This window comes from Sipha flava, unplaced genomic scaffold (assembly GCF_003268045.1).
Source record: "Sipha flava isolate LNK unplaced genomic scaffold, YSA_version1 132_pilon_pilon, whole genome shotgun sequence".
In the NCBI taxonomy this organism is placed as follows: Eukaryota; Metazoa; Arthropoda; class Insecta; order Hemiptera; family Aphididae; genus Sipha; species Sipha flava.
Genome location: NW_020271758.1, coordinates 1601054 through 1621110, shown reverse-complemented (window position 1 = coordinate 1621110; position 20057 = coordinate 1601054). Strand labels below are relative to the sequence as shown.

The 20057-nt window shown below is 29.8% G+C and overlaps 1 protein-coding gene across 3 annotated transcripts in view; it reads right to left on the bottom strand.

Moving 5' to 3' along the window:
- LOC112679216 (LIM/homeobox protein Lhx3) overlaps window positions 1–20057 on the bottom strand; it is a 43641-nt gene that overhangs the window by 15470 nt on the left and 8114 nt on the right. The gene's annotated exons all lie outside the window — the stretch shown is intronic.

Sequence of the window (20057 nt, the reverse complement as noted above, 5' to 3'; positions counted from 1 at the left end):
CAGTGGTTTTAGGGGTGTGCAAAAAAAAAGTTACATATATATATATATATAAATATACGTACTTGTATGCATATATACAGACCGGTGAGGGGGGAAAACCTAAGGGACGTGAACGGGATAGAAGGGTAAAAGGGGGAAAAATGATTTCCGCCTTCGGTCGTACACGCTCGCACGCACAAGCACGGTATGATGCGATACGAACTTTTATATATTACGGACGTGTATATATAAAGTATAATGCACGTACGTGAAAGAGAAAGATATAATGTGTAGTACGATGTAGGTGTATAATATGCATTGAAAACCCCGATATGCTCGGAGGGGCTGGTTTTTCTGTTCCGTCGGCCGCCAGCATAAATACTTTTATATACATATATATGTATGCGTATCACACACTACGTAGTGTGAGTGCACACACGGTCTGTCGTTTTGACGTCTAAAAACGCGCTGATGCAGGGCCGCGTTTATAAACTTCCCGTAATTCAATACGTATAGTATACTTAGGTGTGTTTCTAAGATTGCGTACTTGTATGTCGACCGAGTAGCCACGAATTCACGAGTGCAAAGCATAACCCATGGCAAATCGAATTATCAGTTCAATCCCGTAGATTCCGAGTCAACCCCAAGATATTTTACTACAGTAATGTCATATCCACAATATGTATTATGGTAAATCACCATTATTAGTCAGTGAGACATTACGGTCGCTTCAGGAAAAAATAATTAGAAATATATGCTTACATTTTTAACAGTAATAATTATAAAATCGAAACGCGCTTATTGTACTTATATTCAAGAAGAGTATACTTTTGTTATATAGACAAGTACACGTTTATTTGACTAAACTGAAATGAGTTTTTTTATTTAGACTACAGGCACTTGCGTTAATCGTAATCCAGCCGTTTTGTGTAAATATGTAGTCTAATTTTAATTATTTAATACATAATGATCAACAGCTATATTCTAACGATATATTTAACAAGTTGAATAAAATACATAACATATTGTACTAAAATAGGTTCACATTTTAAACATGATCATTTTCACTTAATGATTTAAAATTTTAATTATGAAGATTTTTAAAAGTACTAGAGAATCATTGTATGTAATATAGTTACCTATTTCTTTGTACATTAATCGTTCATATCGTGTCAATAGCATCATTTCTATAGCTGTATGAGCATTGGGAATTCATGGATATAAAAACAAGTTTTTTTCGATTTACAATTTTGAAATCATAACATTTCCTCTTTAGCTGATTTGAAAATATTTTCTACTTTAAAAACTGTAGAGATTGATTTGAGTGATTTTGTAAATAATTTTCATCTTCAAGATCTTCGTTAAATGTACGTTAAAATATATTTTTTATACTATCTGCCATAACATATAGTATCGAACACAAAATATTATTGTTTATAAAATTTGTCATTTTTATAAAATACTTAATTATTTACCCTCGATTAAAATTTTAAAACTAATTTTAATGAATAATACATTCAACTTAAAACACAACAATACTACTATAGGAAATCAGTCATTATAAGTAAGATGATGAAATTATTTCTTCTCTCCAAAATATAATTCACTGAATATTATCTAAAAATGAGACAAAAAAAAAAAATCGCAAAAAAATTTCAGTTTACTGTTTAGTACGTTTAGTTCATGTCAACATACAGATTGTTCGTTCCTTTTTATTTAAATAAAAATTAATAGTCGATAATATCGAAGATGAATTATCAATTGCCAGTGCAATTTATATTGTACTGGCTTCAAGTTAAAGAAAAAAAAACACGAAGATGGTGAACTTCACACAATGATAATTGATAACATCTAATTATCCAATATTTAATATCTAATTTAATTTATAATCCAGTAATGTGAGCTTTCTGTTTACGAAAACATATGCTATATGAAATAATACGAAACCATGCCAAACACTACGAAACGACATGAAACAATACGAAATTTTTTTTCGTGCCCTTTGATGTTTGTTGAATAGTTTTTACGAAAAAGTATTTCATGAAAAAGCTATACAACTCACAAAATTAAACGAAAACGTAAAAACATGAAACGCGAAACGTGCATAGTGTGGATCGACCATAATAATGCATATTACAACAGATATGTAGGTAAATATTATGATAATGTTTAATAGTATTATTTTTTTACCAATGTATAAATATATATATTGAAATAAAAAAGTCTAATTAAAAAGTTTTGTAAAATAAATCAACGGATAACCATAATATGAGTAGTAATACATTTTATTTATATATTTTATTAATATATTTAGTTTATAATTGAGTAATAAAATATTAATGATAGAAAAAGTAATTGTTGACGTTGCAGAGATTGAATCTAATCCTTTAACTGCTATGTACATTTTTTCTAGAATACATTTATTTTATTTATTTGTTTTTTAGTCTTTGTTGCATATTCTTATGGATTAACATGAAGCATAGGTTTTTTGAAGTCATTATTTTAACAGATATAATTTATTCAAATTAGTGATTGGTTTTCAAAGTAGTCGAAAATTTCAATAAAATAAAACATAGAAACGATTAAAATAGATAATAATTAATAAATAAACCAAACAATAGACAATGGAACAATAAAGTTTTAAGTGTTATAAATGCATTTTATTATTATGAATGCAAAACTTAAGTTCGATTATATTTTTGCTCATTACTTAAAACCTATAATTATAAAAATAAAAATGAATATAGTGTCTGCTTAAAAATATTAATTGATAAAAATGAGAACGGAATGTAAAGCTATTAATATGTAATGAGTAGTTGAAAATGTTCTCGAATTAAATTTATTAAAAATATTAAAATTAGTTATATTTTAGAATTTGTATTTTAAAAAATTATACAGCAATTTTGTTTTATTGTAAATTGTATGTTTTAAATAAATCTTACAAAAAATAATTAGTTATCAATAACTACATTACAATTAGAGTTAAGTTGTTAATAACTCACTATACTTAACAACTTAACTAACTACTTTATATTATTGTAGACAAATTTTATTACCAGTAAACTAAAAACAATTAATTAAATTGGTCACTTAAATGGAGAAGAAGGGAAACCAAGATCATCGAAATAAACCGGACAACAGAACATTGGAAAAATACAGCTAATCTAAATAGAAAATAAATATTATCAACATGTCCAAGGATAGGACACACCCGCTATCAAACGACTACCAAATAAAAAAAGAATAGCAAACCAAGGACGCAACGTATAGAGTCCATCAACAATTAAGCTTGTACTCATCAAATGCAAACAAACAAAAGCTGTCAGAATCTAACACAACATCTCAGAGTTTCTAAATACATATTGAAAATATATTTTAAACAAATAATTTGCCGATCGGAATATTATTGCAGCTATCTAATAGATAAATAATTAATATTGTATAGTAAAAAAAAAAATAATATAAAATGTCAGTCAATGGCCACGTTTTCGCGACATATTTTTATTAAATAATAAATAAATTAAAGGCACTTATTTAGTTTTATTATTAAAAAGCGAACTGAACGATTTTCTTAAATATTTGAAATAAATGAACCATTTTTATTTTATATATTAAAGGCAAAGATATTTATAACAAATTATAAAATTAAATTAAATTATAATTTTAAATATTTATTTTAACATAAGTATTTATTTGTACAAATTACATTATCTCTCTTTTAATCAAACGTTTTTATTTGTTTACTGTGAGTAGAATTTAGTTGGGTCGAGTAAAAATAAATATTCTTTACAAGTACATTGTTTTTAATACTCAAATAACCAATGAGGACTGTAACTCTTGTGTTATATATGTCGAAGTAAGTGTACATAATACATATATTGATGATAGTTTAAAATCATATATTAATTGATTAATCGTACATTGTACCCATACTTCTTATTTATATAACATTTTGTACTTTAATATACTAAAAGATTTATAAATAATGTGTCTGGTTGAACGTGATTTTCGAAATCAAATAATATAATCAAAATTTACATTTGATCGGTTTTTCCTAACCACTAAATTTTATTTCAATAACATTATATGTATACCAGATATCATACCTTGAGTGTGTTTATGAACATTTTATTTATTTAATTGTTGTCCAAAAATTATCATTAATAAATTTTAATTCCGTAATTATCTTTTACCTGTTTCATAACTTAATTCAATTTAGAACACCAGTTTATCAATACTTATAATGTATAAAAATGTTTTAAAAAAACTAGGCGGTTGTAGTGATAACATATTAAGTATTTTTATAGATTTTCCATTGAAAATTGCATTAAGTGTTTAGAAAAAAATCGGAAACTGATCTAATCGTTTTAAATAACTATTATTGATTTTCAAAATTAGACTTTTTTTTAGATTCATAGGCTCAGATTTCCTGAAAAAAAAAATGTTTATAAAAAAATGTATACAAGTCGGAATCAATAAATTCCTCAATTTTTTTCTAATTAAAAAATATTAAATCGGAATAAATCGTTGATAATATGGATTTACATTTGAAATAAATTTACCATAGTGTTCGTCACTAGAAAAATCGTGAAATGCTTGGATTTCGGAATTCGCTTCCGTAAATAGTTTACACATGAAATTTCTTTTCGTTTTCGAGGCATATTAAAAAATAAATAGATTAATACATACACACATGTAATACTCGCAGTGTACATAACCCCAACGCGATTATTAGTATCAAAGTAATACATATAAAAGTGAATACGAGTAACGTAATATTATTGCGTTACGCGATCATATCCCAGAGCTACAGCATCCACGGTTTCTTCAACGTCTACGACCATTGTCATCGAAAACGCCGCAATTATCGTATCGGATAACTTTCATTTATTCACCGTTGTTGAATGTACGAAAACGATTAAAGTTTTCGATCGTTTTGTCGACCAACACCGGCTGGTGTTGCGCGCGCGCACGGTTTTATGTAAAAAGTTTTCTAACCGAGTACTTCTCGAGAACCTATCCGTGTACGTATTATTGCGGCGTAACACGTCGGGACACCGGGTGGAGGGGGAGGAGGAGGAGGAGGAGGAGTCTACGTATACGTTTTGGTCGGTCGATCCGGTCGCGCGGCGCGTTTAGTGCACGAACGAGCAGCGCATCTGTCGGGATCGTCGAGCGCGAAAGAAAAAAAAAAAAATCAACTAAAATAAAAACAAATAAAATTACACTTTCAAATGCGGCGTTTGCCGTCTCAGGTCTTGCGGCCCCCGTAAAGGGCGGCGCCCGTGTAATGGACCCGACTGCCCGCGTCGGCACCAAGAACCAGCGGCCCGGGGCCGTTCGGTAACCGATAGTTTTCAACAATATTGTCGTGTCGCGCGCACAGCAGCGTGTAGTGGTGCTCACTGGCGTCGGTCGGCGGAGCGCATTAGAGGAATTATGCGAACAAAAGCGACACGCACACACGTAACTACCGGCAGCGGAGTGGTGTAACGTACACGCGGCGGACCCGGACCGCGACAGATGGCCGCCAAAGTCACATTTATTATCCGAACTGCCTTTTTAGCGCGCGTGCGTTTTTATGACGACTGTTGTCCGAACGCGTTCGGCGGCGGCGATCACTACGACCGCGACGATGACTTATGTTTTATTTCTCCTCCTATTACTATTACTATTGTTATTATTATTGCCATTCCCATTCCCATTGTTATATTTATCGGAAATTATTGTATTAACGGTCCGCGACGTGCACGGTGAAACTTGGCAGCGACTCTGCCACCTGTTCGGTTATTCGCTAAGTGTTGCACGATAAAAATATCAAACACCAGATAATATCGTCGTTACGCGAACGCGTAGGATTCAAATAATGATAACATTTGAATCAATTACAATTTTTTTATTTTCTACGAGTCCAACCAATAAATATAAGATTTTTCAAACGCTCCCCTAGACTTCTTAGATTAATTTTCGTCGAAAATCCTAACGTCAAAACATCGAAATCGTTTAAGAGAACATTAATTACTAATAACGTGACAATTCATTCCTTTGCAGATAAGGATCTTTTTTTCAAGAGTAAAATGTTACCTATAACGTGCCGTTTTTATTTTTCACTAACAAAAATGAACTTAAAAAATTATTTATATATTGATATAGTAATATTTTAAATGTTTTATTTATTTATAGAAAAAATAATTTAAATTAGCGATCGGAAAAGTTTACAACAAAAATTGTTTTTCAATTAATCACTTTTTATAATTGTGTGTATTGCCAATTTTCTAAAACATAAAAGTTTATTTACCTTTAGTTTTCATACATTATAACAATCGCCAATACACGCCCTCGTTATAGTCGTATACCTAACCATTAATTAATTTCAAAAACTTTTTTGCACGTAATCCTTAAAGTCATTTAGTTATACATGAATCATTTATATTCCACTTATTTTGAGCATTTAATTTTAATTAATTTGCATTCTTTATATTTGACAATTTTGTATAGATATTATGTGTATTTTGAATCATGCTAACAATACTATATATTTTTAGCTTTTAAAAATCATAACATTTAATGATACTCTTTTATTTTATTAGTTAAATTAGATAAATAAAATAAAATAAATTATTGTAACAATTGCGTATTGATAGAACCATTTGATAAACAACATTTCTAAATACTGTAAATATTATTCCTAAAACTCGATGTACCTATTTAAAATTGAATATCTAATTTTTGAAATTATTCATATAATTATGAATTTAAAATTCTCGATAAAGAACGAGTAATGTAATGTATATGTCAAAGCTATACTAACATTTGATTTTCATATTTCTAAGGCAGAACATATTTTCCCTTTTTAAAAGTACGATCAATTTGAGGTTATAATACAAATAATTTTGTCCATTGGCTTATTTCTATGTTAAAAATTCACATTAGTATGCCAATGGTTTTAAATAGCCGTCTTTTTTTTTTTTTTTTAGTTTCATAGTAGATATATTGTGATTTTAACTAAAATATTACCACGAGAATACAGAGCATGTTTCTCATCAAACGGACGGCCGTAGTAGAAATACACCGGTGTACAGCATCCTCATAATATTCTTCATAGAATTCAGTAAACATTTTTTATGCCGAAAAAGGTTATTGTACAATGGTCATCTGGGTCAGCAGAAATTTAATCAAAAACTGCTCGGCTGTTCCGTGAAAGGGTCCTCTTAACAACAATAATACCAGCGGGAAGTCTTATACAAAGTGAATTACCTCAAAGAAGAGAGACCGGGGAGGAAAAATAGAAAACAGAAACTGATGCATAATGATAAAAGATTATAATGCGGATATAAACCGTTGGATAATTTCACAGTGTAATCCCCAAGAGAGAGGAGCGAAATTATCGGTGGCACGCGGTAACTTGGGACAGGTCGCGTGCACGGTTAAACCCCAAGAGTGCCCGATGGCTGATATCCATCAAACCTAATTATTATTTGCGTTCAGGATCGGTTTGGCACGTGATTCAAAAACAGTTATTCTTCGTTCCTTTTCTCTCTATTTTTTTTTTTTTTTTTTTATTTTGTTTTGCTTCCCTACAGCTGCGGTTAGCGGCGTTCTACAGCCTTGGGCGGCTGTACCAAATTGAATTAGTGAACGTGGTTCGAAACACAAACCAGGGAAAGTGTAATGCGAAACACACGCACACATCGTTTTCTAACATCAAAGCAATTGTCGACTACTAGATAGTAAATATAAAAATTCCCATCCGTTCATCAAGAAAAAAATGTATTTTAAGAACGGATATACGAAAATGTTTAAAATACTTATTATTTACTATTCGTATAGGTTAGGTATAGGTACTCTGTAAGCACATTCACTCGTATAATTAAATGTAATTTTACTATTAGTTTAATAATTATAATTTATAATCTAAGTAACTATAAGTTATATCTATAAGATCCTACATCTTTTTTAATATAATTCTCGTTAAATATACAAAATATTTTTTATGTTTCATTTGTTTCCGTGCTGTTAGAATTACAGTATAGGTAATAATTTTGAAGTAACATATTTATAAATTGTGTTTTATAAGGCAACAGATACTTAAATTTTGATTTATTTAATTATATGATTTTTCCGTAATAAACATTACATCATGATTAATGAATTTATTTTCATCGTTGAAAAATATTCCTTAAACATTTTAATAAGTTTTTTACAAATCAAGCAATTTGAATCTACTAATGTTTATAAACTTCTTTGCACGTGACTAAAAGTGTACCTCTAAACTTTTTAGTACAAAATATAATGTTCACGTGAAAAGTAAATTTTTCAAGGGAAATACGTAGAATGAAATACACATACGCATAAATAAGTTTTTGTTAAACGTAATCATTTTTTTAATGTATACTGCGAATTTAGTCCCTAAAGTACCTATACTAAAATTCTGAAATATACTCAAGAAATTAAATTGCGAGATGTATGAATAATAACTACCGTATATTTATATATGCATAAGTATAATCATCATCATTGTAACAATAAAACATTTTTAACTTCTTGAAAAAAGAAAACTTCCTGTCTAATATTTTTATAATTATATTTTAAATCTGTTATATGGATATTTTATTATATTAATAGATATATAATCATGGTTTTTAAAGAACTAAAATAATATCTAATAAATAACGAGTGCATTATAGAAATAAAAAAATATAAATGACATTGCACAAAGTACTGATTCAACGACCACGACCACTTGGACTGTGGGTTGGTAAATTATATTGATTTATTTTACTACTTTAGACTATTAATTTGTTGATTGAACATTGTAATAGGTATGTTTGAGTGCATTAATATGTTCTGAATACTTATGTTGATTTTGGAACATGATGAATTTTATTTTCAATAAATGTTTATTCGGTAACTATCATTAAATACTGATTATTTATTGTTGATATCATTTAATTGAACATTTTAAAAATATCTAATTTGAATTAACCACTTTTCATTAATTTCAGAATAGGTAGACTAATATTTTTTTCATTGTGAACTTTCATTTTTTAAGTTGATACAATTTTTTTTTATAAATAATATATTTGTCTAATAAAATGTTTATGTTCTGGTCTTAAGACAGTTATAAAGTTCCTATCTCTGTTTGAGAATAAATTTATTTATATTTTAAATACTCAGTTAATAGATCATTACTTTTAGTTACAAGCTAAATTAAATATTTATGAATTAATGATAATTACTGAAATTGATAACAACGAGAGAAACTCGACGAGGCCATGATCATATTGTGCGAAAAAAAATAGAGGTCCAGGACGTTATTCAATGTAACAGAACATGTACGAAGAACAAAAAAGTAATAAGAAATAAAATGAATACCAAAAGTTAAGATGGCCTTAATGACGCACATGACGTAGTTTTATGATAAAATAAGTTCTATAAATTACGATGCATAGGAAATGCGAGTAGTCAAAACAATGTTTTAGAGTATAATATCATAAATAAAAAAAATTATTATTACTTGGATTTCAGAATTACCATAGATTGAAATTTTTAGTATAGTTCACAATAAAATAGTGGAAAGTTTATAAAAGTAAACGTTATGAATTATTGTGTAACAATGTTAATCGATTTTGTCGTAAGTACTTACTTGAAATATTTCAAATAGTTCATACGCAACGTGTGACAAGGATGACATATAAGAAAGTTTTAGTAAAAACATTATGATTTTTCTTCTGCTGGTCGAAAAGTGTTGAAATATTTTACCAATCAATACACATATACCTACAGCTCACAGGAGACAAAATAATGGCACTGCGATGACCTATTAAACGACTTGATGCATGTCCAATGTCCATTACGAAATTAATGTACATAAAAACGATGTGTGTGTACGTGTGTATTTTTTCGTACGCTGCACCCCTTCTAATAATATGTATTATTTTTGGGTGGCGGGTTGTTTAAAAACGTTTACCGCCGTAGCAGTAATGTGAGGTTTTTATTTTGTTATTTTTTTTTTTCCATTCCACGCGCGCCAATGTGTTCCGCAGAACGCGTGCGGTTCACGTGCTACTCAAACAATAGTGTTCCGCCGGTAAACGTCCGTCAACTCCCACCGTTATCGAAATTCACCCCAGTCTACTACAGTTACTATATTAATATTTCGTTTTTGTTTTTTTTTTTTGTCTATTATTATTATTATTATTTTTTTTTTTATTATTACTATCTGATATAATTACACGATTGAGAATCGAGAGGGTGCAAATCTGGGAACGTTGTTTTTGTGCACATTCCCACTGCGAATCCTTCGCATAGGATACGGAACGTTTTTAATATTTTCTCGTCACGCCTACGACACATCACGGAACACGATGACGGTCGTAACCGGAAAATTATACATTTCCCCGAAAAGAGGTAGTGTAAGTGCAAAAGTCAATGTGGTCGTTTATGTTTACTATACTCGTCAGTCTTAAATCGAGCGGGCCGTTAAAAATGTTAACGATAAACCAACAAAGAGAAAACTACTGGTTCTAAGGATGAATTCGACTTTATTTCTTTGCGCCCGAAATGCGCTTTTATGAAAATTATATAAATATTTCCAACCGTAATATTCCGTATAACTTAGTGCGAACCAATGTGTTGAATAATATTCGTATAATACGAATTGTATGATAAATGTTTGATGTAACAAAATATGAGTATTATCCGTGCCAACTAGTTTTGCTATTAGAAAAAAATATTTTCTTATTAACTATAAGTAATCACGTAATCAATTATCAAAGTAATTTTTTTTCAAACTGTTCATTAAAATATTTATTTTTGTGCTGTTTTATCACATTTTGTACATGTATGTTAAAATAATACCATGGAGCAGAATTGTTTCATATCTTTTTCCTAAAATCAAAAAATAGGGTTTGTGTTTGTTTTAAGCTGTTTTAAACGTATTTTAAACTGCTTTAAACGTGTATACCTAAATTTTTTTAATAACAATTTAAAAACAAGTATCTTCCGATTTGTGATTAACAGCAGTGGTTAAAGTGGGGGGACGGAAGGGGACGGAGTCCCACTTCTTATTTAAGGTAAGATTATGCGTCCTTTTTAATTTAAGTCGCCAAAAGTCTGGGTGGACGCTTAATGGCATTGGTCACTAAATACAATATTGAATAAACAGTACTTATTATATATTACAATATTACATGCAATTTATTTTCTTGATTAACTTAAACAAGTGGAAAAACTTTTGAATAAATAATATGTAGGTATAACGATAAGCAAAATTGGTAGATAATATACACCATGGGTTAATTTAATTGGCTCTGTGTCTAATTATAGATGATCCCCAGCGGTTATTACCCATAGCTCTAAAATTAAAGTGATAATGATATCGACTATTATTTAGAATAAATATAAACAGAAAAGAATAACTATAAAAAGTATATATATTAAATTTTAATAGATAGTACAGACCTTATGTGCAATGTACATAACATATTTGTTATTGTCTACGTTGACCAACAACTAGCAAGATTAGTAATTGTTTCTTTTTAGTTTTGTTAAGTTTAAGTTTTTTAAACATTACCTACTATGTATTTCAATTTATTTTTACTGAACAAGCATATGTATAGAATTTTTTTTCTTAGGGGCAAATTTGTTTTTACACCCTATGAAAATAAAGTTTTTATGAACATATATGTGTAACAGAAGAGATTTAGACCTCATGGGTTTCCTAAAAAAAGATTGGTAAGATTTAGAATTAGGTAGGGGAACGCTCCTCAATTTTTGATGAATATAGTCCTCCCACAAAATTTTTCCCACTTTAACCACTGATTAACAGGCAGGATCTTATTTCATAAGCACATCGCTCATACTCACTAGCGACGCTCGATAAATTTTATATCAATAATATTGTACAATGTACGATTGCTGATAACATTATTTATATTATCTAATATTCTATCTATTCTGTGGTAATAACACAGATTAAATTAAACTAAGAAATTTCAACTGTGGTAATACGATTTATCAAAGTGTATCAATACACCTTGCGGTATACCTACGCAGCGTCGCGGCTACACGGTCAAAAACTTTAGTCTTCGTTTATCATTTTATCAGTTATTGAGATAATTGTATAACTACTAGCAGTTAGTTACTCATATATTGTGGGTATAATTACTTAGTAATAACTCGTAATCAGACGTGGAACTTGAAATTTTTTCTTCCTGCGAAAATATTAATATTATGTCCTATAATAGATCAAGAACCAAATACCTTTCACTACAATTTTTTTTTATAATTAGTAAACAATCACATTTAATGAATTTTAAACACATTATTATTAAAAATATCAAAATAAAAATCTTGCCATTTGCTCAATAGATATGTTTTTAATAACTTAAATGTTTAATATAAAATATAAATAGCTATAATATAAAAAAATAAAAATAATAGGTATTGATTGAAAACGAATAAATTTATATTATTGGTGTTAATATAGTTTTGATCATAATGTTATAAATAGTATCAATACATTAATATAAAGTGAGTTCTTGAATGGAGTACAAGATAGAATGGGTTATGTAACAATGTGTATTTACGGTGGGTGTTTAGTAACCCTAATGTTTTTTTTTTTCTAAAGCTACCACTGATTCTCATGACTGATACACAAAATACTCAAGTGATTATTAAGTTTTATATTTTATGAAGCTATTATCAAAGGGGTCTTTTGTTTATAAAAATAATAGTTGATCTTGTAACCACTTATGAACTTAAAAATTTAATGTACATAAATGGATGCGTTTATTAGGTTATTGCAACAAAACGTTATCAATATTTTTGAAAATAACTATGTTTGTGTGGGCTTAGGTGGGTCATGTCTATAGCTCATCTTTGAATGAACAAATTTTGCTAGGAGTCTACCATTTAAAAGCTACTCATTTTTGGTTTAAATATAAAACATTTAAAATAAATCATTTTTTTAAGTTTTTATGTAATAAAATTTTTATTTTTATATATTAAGTCTTAAAAATGAAATATGTATTATAAGTATTTTTATTTTGTTCAATATTTAAATAAACAGGAATTTTTTGGTGACTAGTTCAACATTTTTTTTTATTTTATTAAAAATAATACTATACAAAATTTAAATTTTGTATTTGTATTATTATATTTTTAAATATGTTCTTTTCATTCCTTCTTCTTTTTAGTTGACTGTGTTAAGAGGAACAAAATAATTTAAAAATTTAAAAAAGTTACAATGAGCTTAATAAAGTTATTTTAGTTTAATATAAATTAGGATCTTCGTTATAAATGGAATTACAGAGAATATTAACACTTGGATGATCACTCGTATTTATCTGTAATAGAACTTTTTGTATAATATTGTATTTTAAAATGTACTTCCTCAAAGTCTAAATTCACAATATCGAGATTTATCATATATTCTCCATTTATATTCCATTATCGGCTTTTAAATAACGACAGTCACACACAATAGTCCTATTCTCGATAACCCTTTCGCACATAAGCTTTACAACAGATGGCCTTTAGTTTTAAATGATATTTCAGTGGTTTGAATCAATGTACGATTTTCCTCTAAGTGTGATTGTTAACGAATATCATGAAAAAAAAATATTTTATGGTTATCTTCTTTGGAATATATTATAAAACATATGTCCTCAAACGCATTTATTTTGTTAAAAAATTGTTAATTCAAGAAAAAGTACAATTTTTAATCTACACTATTTTTCCAAATACCTAAGAGATTGTTTTATTGAATTATTTCATAACTTTTTATAGATTAAATTGCATGTAAATACATTGCATATTACATATCCAACTGTAGGTAAATTATAGATTTTATATATTTTAATTTATTAACAATTTTGAATTTTTAACACTACAGTATTGTGGAATAAGTGGAGCAAAATCTATAGAGATATGATTTTCGGTCAGAAGCATTTCGTTTTGTTGTGTTCAAGGCATGGTAAGCGTTTAATTAAGCGAATAGTTCATAATTAAATTTTAATTTTATTACACAAAATAGATACCAGTTAATAACAAAAATAAAAATTAATTAATTACAACAATTTCAGTGTCTACACTACGAAACCTATATATCTACGAACTGGGCCGTCTCTAGGGCAGAGCAAGCGGGGCCCTCACCCAAGATGGACAGGCTTTGCTTTCATAGATACAATAAAAAAAAGTTAAATCGATAAGCAAAAAAAAATATACATATCATTTTTTTTTTTCATGTAAAATTGTTTATTATATAATTAATTAATTTACTTATTCGTATTGTTATAATTGCAAGGTACTAAATTTGTTAAGACTATTTGTGCACATTTGAGTTCCAATATGCAACTGACGCGCGATAGTGACATTTTCGACATTTAAGGCCCCGTTATTTTACTCTGTTCCGAGCCCAGCAAATCATCGGAACGGTTCTGTCTACGAAACCACCACACACGACCATTCTCCGTAATCGCGATGATTGCGATCTCACATTTGCCACGTCTGTGATCGTCACAAATCGGATTGAACGCATCGTATAACGATTATCGGATTTGTCGTATTTACGTATGGCCCATTACACATACGTCACCCTTGTCCTTACGTTTAAAATCCATATGAATTTTTTTCCGAAAGGACGTTATTCTCTTATACTTAGGTTTCGATCATGATTTCACACCAGCCCGAAGAAATGAATGGGAGATAATCGCACGCGACACGATAATAACATGGCACGATCGCTGGCCCGCTACCGACACCGCCGAACGAAGGTTGCCGTGCCGTCGCTGTAAATAATAGTCACGAGCGTTGTTAAACGTGGCCTTGCACACACCACGATTTTTATACGTACCACTTGGCTTGTGTTCGTTATTTTATCATTTGCAATTAATATCACTGTTATGATTTTTCATTACCTATTATCACCATTATCGTTTATAGTAATTCGTCTTCTCTTTTTATTGCGTATTTTGCGGTACGTTTAGTAACGTTTTATTTTTCCTCGCATAAAAATGAATGTAACATCGATAATGAAGTTCTGATTTCATTAGTGAAAGCAAAACCCAAGTTATGGGAAAAGACTTTAAAAATTTATAAAAACCGGAAAAGTGCTACAAGAGACGTTTGGGAAGAGGCAAAAATACTATGAAAAATAATGTACTGTACTATGTTTTTGTAAAAGAATGTTGCCAAAGAATGATTGTAATGAGAAATATCGATAAGAACAAGAGGGTTCTCGAAAAAAAATTGTGTAGCGTGCAAGTTACGCTTATCCAAGGTCGTATTTAAAGGGTGGTTTGGGGAGGCAATAGTCCTCTGAAATATTTAAAGGGCTGGCAAAATGTGTACGGTGATTCTAAATAAAAACGAATCAATATTTTCTTATTCGCAATGAAAAATTGTTTATGAATGATAAATAAATAAAATTATAAGAAAAATTGTATACAATTATTTACTTAGTAGCGTATACAATTTATATACATAAGTATTAATTTATATACATAAAGTATATTTATTGCAATATAGGTATTGGCTTAATCTTTAAACCGAACGGTACCGCTAATCAGACAATTTTCTATTATAACTTTATTTGGACAATCAAAACATAAAAAATTTCATATAAATTGCAAATATTGTGTAATAGCGTACCGAAACGGGTGAGATTAACTTTCAAACGAGTAGTCGAAGACACTTGTTTTCGGTTTCGCTCATTAGGTAAGAGGGGCGCGGCAAAATCTCGAAACAGCCCTGAAAACATCGTAGGACATTTTATCCGGACGGACAAGACCGACGTGCGCGCAATGAGCTTAAGTGGTGCGCGCGATCATCATCACCGCGCGCGCGGTCGGACGGAAACGAAATCCGAGGGAGACGCGGTCGTCTGTGTATCGCGCTCGTCCGCGTGCACACACGCCACTCGGTCGACGGTCGCGCGCGCGCGTTTATTGATTTGATAAGCACCGTGAAGCGGGGAGCCGGTCCGCGGAGTAGTAGGGTTGCACTGACTCCAGGTGGTGGTAATTGAGGGTAGCAGAGAAGAGATTATACACCGCCGCGTATATATGTGTGCCAGATGGTTAAGACGGGTTACCAGTAAAGCCACAACGGGGTCCCTTACAACTGCCCTATGTACGCATATACGCCGAGTGTAAACGCGCCGGTACTATTATACTACTACGGATAAACGTATATACACACATATGTGTGTGTGTGTGTGGACGCGGAGTAATGCGTGTGTATATATTTCAATCAACAAATTAAACGGGTCGATGTGCGCCGCCTCCCACTTTTTCCGACGGAAAAAAAAACCGTACGTCAAACATGATTTATAGTAATTGTAGTTTGCCGTACGCACGTTTACGTTATGGATCCGTGCAGCAGCACACGCTGTGTGTTGCTCGTTTTTTGAGACTGCGCTCCGACGACGGAAACCTATTGCGAAAAGGATTTTAATTTTATTTCTTTTATCGGGCAAAACGAACTGTCGATAATACTCATCGCACCGGCCTTTGTAAGACGGACAAAACCATGGTTGCTGCAGTACACAAGTGAAAAGGTTTCTGAGTCGGTTAGAAGATTATTGCAAATGACAAACCTTTGCTAGAATTCTATGGCTTCCGTGAGCTGCGTAGATGAGACGAAACAACTTTGAAGCTCCTGTAGTATCTTTTTGTGGTTGCATACCCATTGTATATTTGTATAAGTCGCCCTTTGTATCGACCGAGTAAACTTTTTTTTTTTTTTAACGGATTTTAACGGAACTAATAATAATATTTACTTGACTCAATAATTATTGCTACTCAAAGTAAATCATGATACTTAGCATCACTTACTGAAATGTATTTTGTTTAATCCCACGCTATATACTCCCTACTGTATATATTATATTTTTTACGCGTTGTAATGCGTGCAGTTAGTATAACATATTTAAAATACTTTATTTATTTTCATACTAATTTTTTTAAATGTTTCTGTAACATTGTCTTTGTGAACACGTTAATTAAATAAGTTTCGATGAATTTTCACTTTTTGTTGATTCGTTCATTAAAGCTGTTGATTTTTCATTTAAATTTATTTGAGTTTTGAAAATCACTATGTTTACTCTACAAATAAAATTAATATAATAAAATAAGGACCGAGAATTATAGTGTATAATGGTAAAGAAAAGTTAAGGGTTGGTCAATACACGCAGTTGTTATAAAAAACAAATAGACTTGATAAAAAAATTTATTCCCAAAGGATAGACACTGAAAAACAAATAATAAAAGGAGACTGAAATTATATGATGGAGAATCATAAAAAAAACCCCTATGTTTATTTGCGGTGAGTATGAGTACCATCAGCCGATGGGTAAATATGAATTTGCATAGAATTATTTACGATTCAACAACGGATACTTATTTTGAAGATATACAAATAAAAGTGTCATAAATAGGGTGGAAAAGTTATTGGTTTCACGCATTATTAATACGTAAATTGTATTAATTATTTTAATCTCTCGATATACATGTACAATCGTTTTAAGATTTCTCATATTAAAATACAAAAAAAAATATTTTCCTTATTTTTGGATGTTTCAACAATTATGGCTTAAACTTTTGTATTTTGAAATTTTGAAATTAGTATATTTTAGGAATTTTTGAGCAAAAAATAAATAAATAAATAAGATTACATTTTTATTATATATTTCTCTACTGTCTCTACTGAAGTGTTGAATAACATATATAACTTTTACATTTACATGTAATAATAATGTTTTATACTTAATAATATATTTAAAAAGGTCTTAACCTTTTCCCTTTCAAGCGCTTTTAATTTATTCACCACTAACAAGCCAAGCTTATTTATTTTTGGAATTTTCATTTTTTTTTATGCTATTTAAGGAATTCCCTGAATTAATAATTATCAACAAAAAAAAAAAATATTTAATTAATTTCCTAATTAGTTGTATGTACTTTTTAATTGACCAGCCAGGGTTGCTCAACAGTAATTAATAAAGCATATATTATAAATTACAGAAATTAAGTATTTATTTAAAAAAAAAAATAGTGGTAGTAGGTAGAATAATCACAATTTAATACACAAGTATAACAAAAATTAATATAAACTTAGTCACTGAGTTGTACAGTAAATATCAAATTTGTGGTGAATATCTAACGATCAAAATTCAAAACATCAAGCATTAATATCAAATTATCAAAACATAACAACTGATAACAATAATTTGGGAAGCCTGGGACATTAGAAAATATTAAAATGCATGTAACTTCTTTGGTAAGAATGGTATCCCGTTTTTTTTACGTAGTCTTTGAAAATACTACAATTTAGCAGTCATAATTTTTTCTGTTAGATTATCTGATAATAGTATAAACGAGCGAACGCACATATGCGTCAATGGCAATGAAAGGGATAAATTTTATGATTTTATAATATTAAAATAAAAAAAAAAAACCTCAAGAAAAATTGAAAATAATTAATATCAACATCTATTTAAATTATATAAAATATTTATTTTAGAATGTTTGAAACATTTAAAAACTTAAAAATCAAAAGATATAATTAAATATATTAAAAAATTAAGCGCTTTGATAAATAATGTGGTTTAACGGAATTCGGTGGTGGTTTCCACAATTCGAACGTAATAAAATAATAAACAATTTAATTAAAACTAAAAATCAGTAAATATTGATAATACGAGTTGACACTCGTAAATTAATTAATTAATTTTATCTTATTTGTAGTGCCTACAGTACGGAGTTTTGGTAGGTATGTAAATCGTATAATAATATATCGAATGTTTTAAAAAAAAATAAAGAACGAAATAAAAATCTGATATTATCGAAGAAAAATAACTTAACGTTTTTTTTTTTTTTAGTGTATTGTTGTTGCCGATCAGTGTTTGTGTTTTTTTATTATTGTTACGATATTGTGTGTCCCGTCGTTTACATTATTGATGAGTTAACAAGACCGCCGTTGGACGATTTGTCATACGGGGATCGGATGGACACGTGTGCGTTATTGTTCAGTACATTATATTTTAAAAGGTGTGGAACCGAGGAAAACGTAAGGGAAAAAAATAAGCTCATTCACTCATTTAGAAACACATTAGGGAATCGTTGACAATGCACGAGATTCGGTACGTTCGGGCATCATTGTAAAGGTCTCAAGCGCGTGCGGTATTATGTAAAGTCTCGTGCGTCGCAACAATGTCGGCGCCGAACAATGACAACGTAAGTCACGTGCCATCTTTTGGGTGACGTATAACGTAAGCGCACCATGGGCGTGTTCTACACGAAAAGCAAACAGTACTTTTTTTTTTTTTTTTTTTTAATTTTTTTCCTCCGTACGTTTGTTTGGCGATACAATAGCGAACAAGAACAATTTGTTCGCAAAACGTACAGCAGCGAACGACGACGAACAACGTTTCGTCGAGTGCTACCGGGGTTACATTTTGCAACAATAGAATACGAAGTGTAGCACAAAACTATTTTCAGAACGCGCGATGCTGAAATAACGATATCCATTCGCAGAATGAGAGCCGAAATTTTTTTTGGAGCGTGGGTTACGAAATAAATTACTATTCGGAGAACAGTTTTATATAATGGCTATGAATTCATATTTTATTAGCTTTCAATATTGTTATATGTACTACTATAACAATTCAGTGACGACCGTACCGCTAAAAAATGTACTAGATAATTATAAGTACCTACGAGTTTCATAAAAATTTTAAATTAAATACATTTCAATACTATATTCGTTATCAAGTAAACATTGCGTACTATTTTATTTTTATTTTTGCCGTTCTGTAAAATCGACTTCATCGAGAATGGATACTATTTCGAAACGTTAACAATATTTACTGATTTTTATTGTTAAAATGAAAACATAATAAAAAATAGTAGAAAGAATTTATTTACAGATTAAAACTACTCACATAATTGCTAACTACTAATACAATAAATTACTTTTATCATAAATTATAATGCACACAGTGTAGATGTGATTTAAGTTTTCAATTCACGAACAGTAATATTTTAGAATTTAGTTTTAGAGATGCTCCCAACATTTTT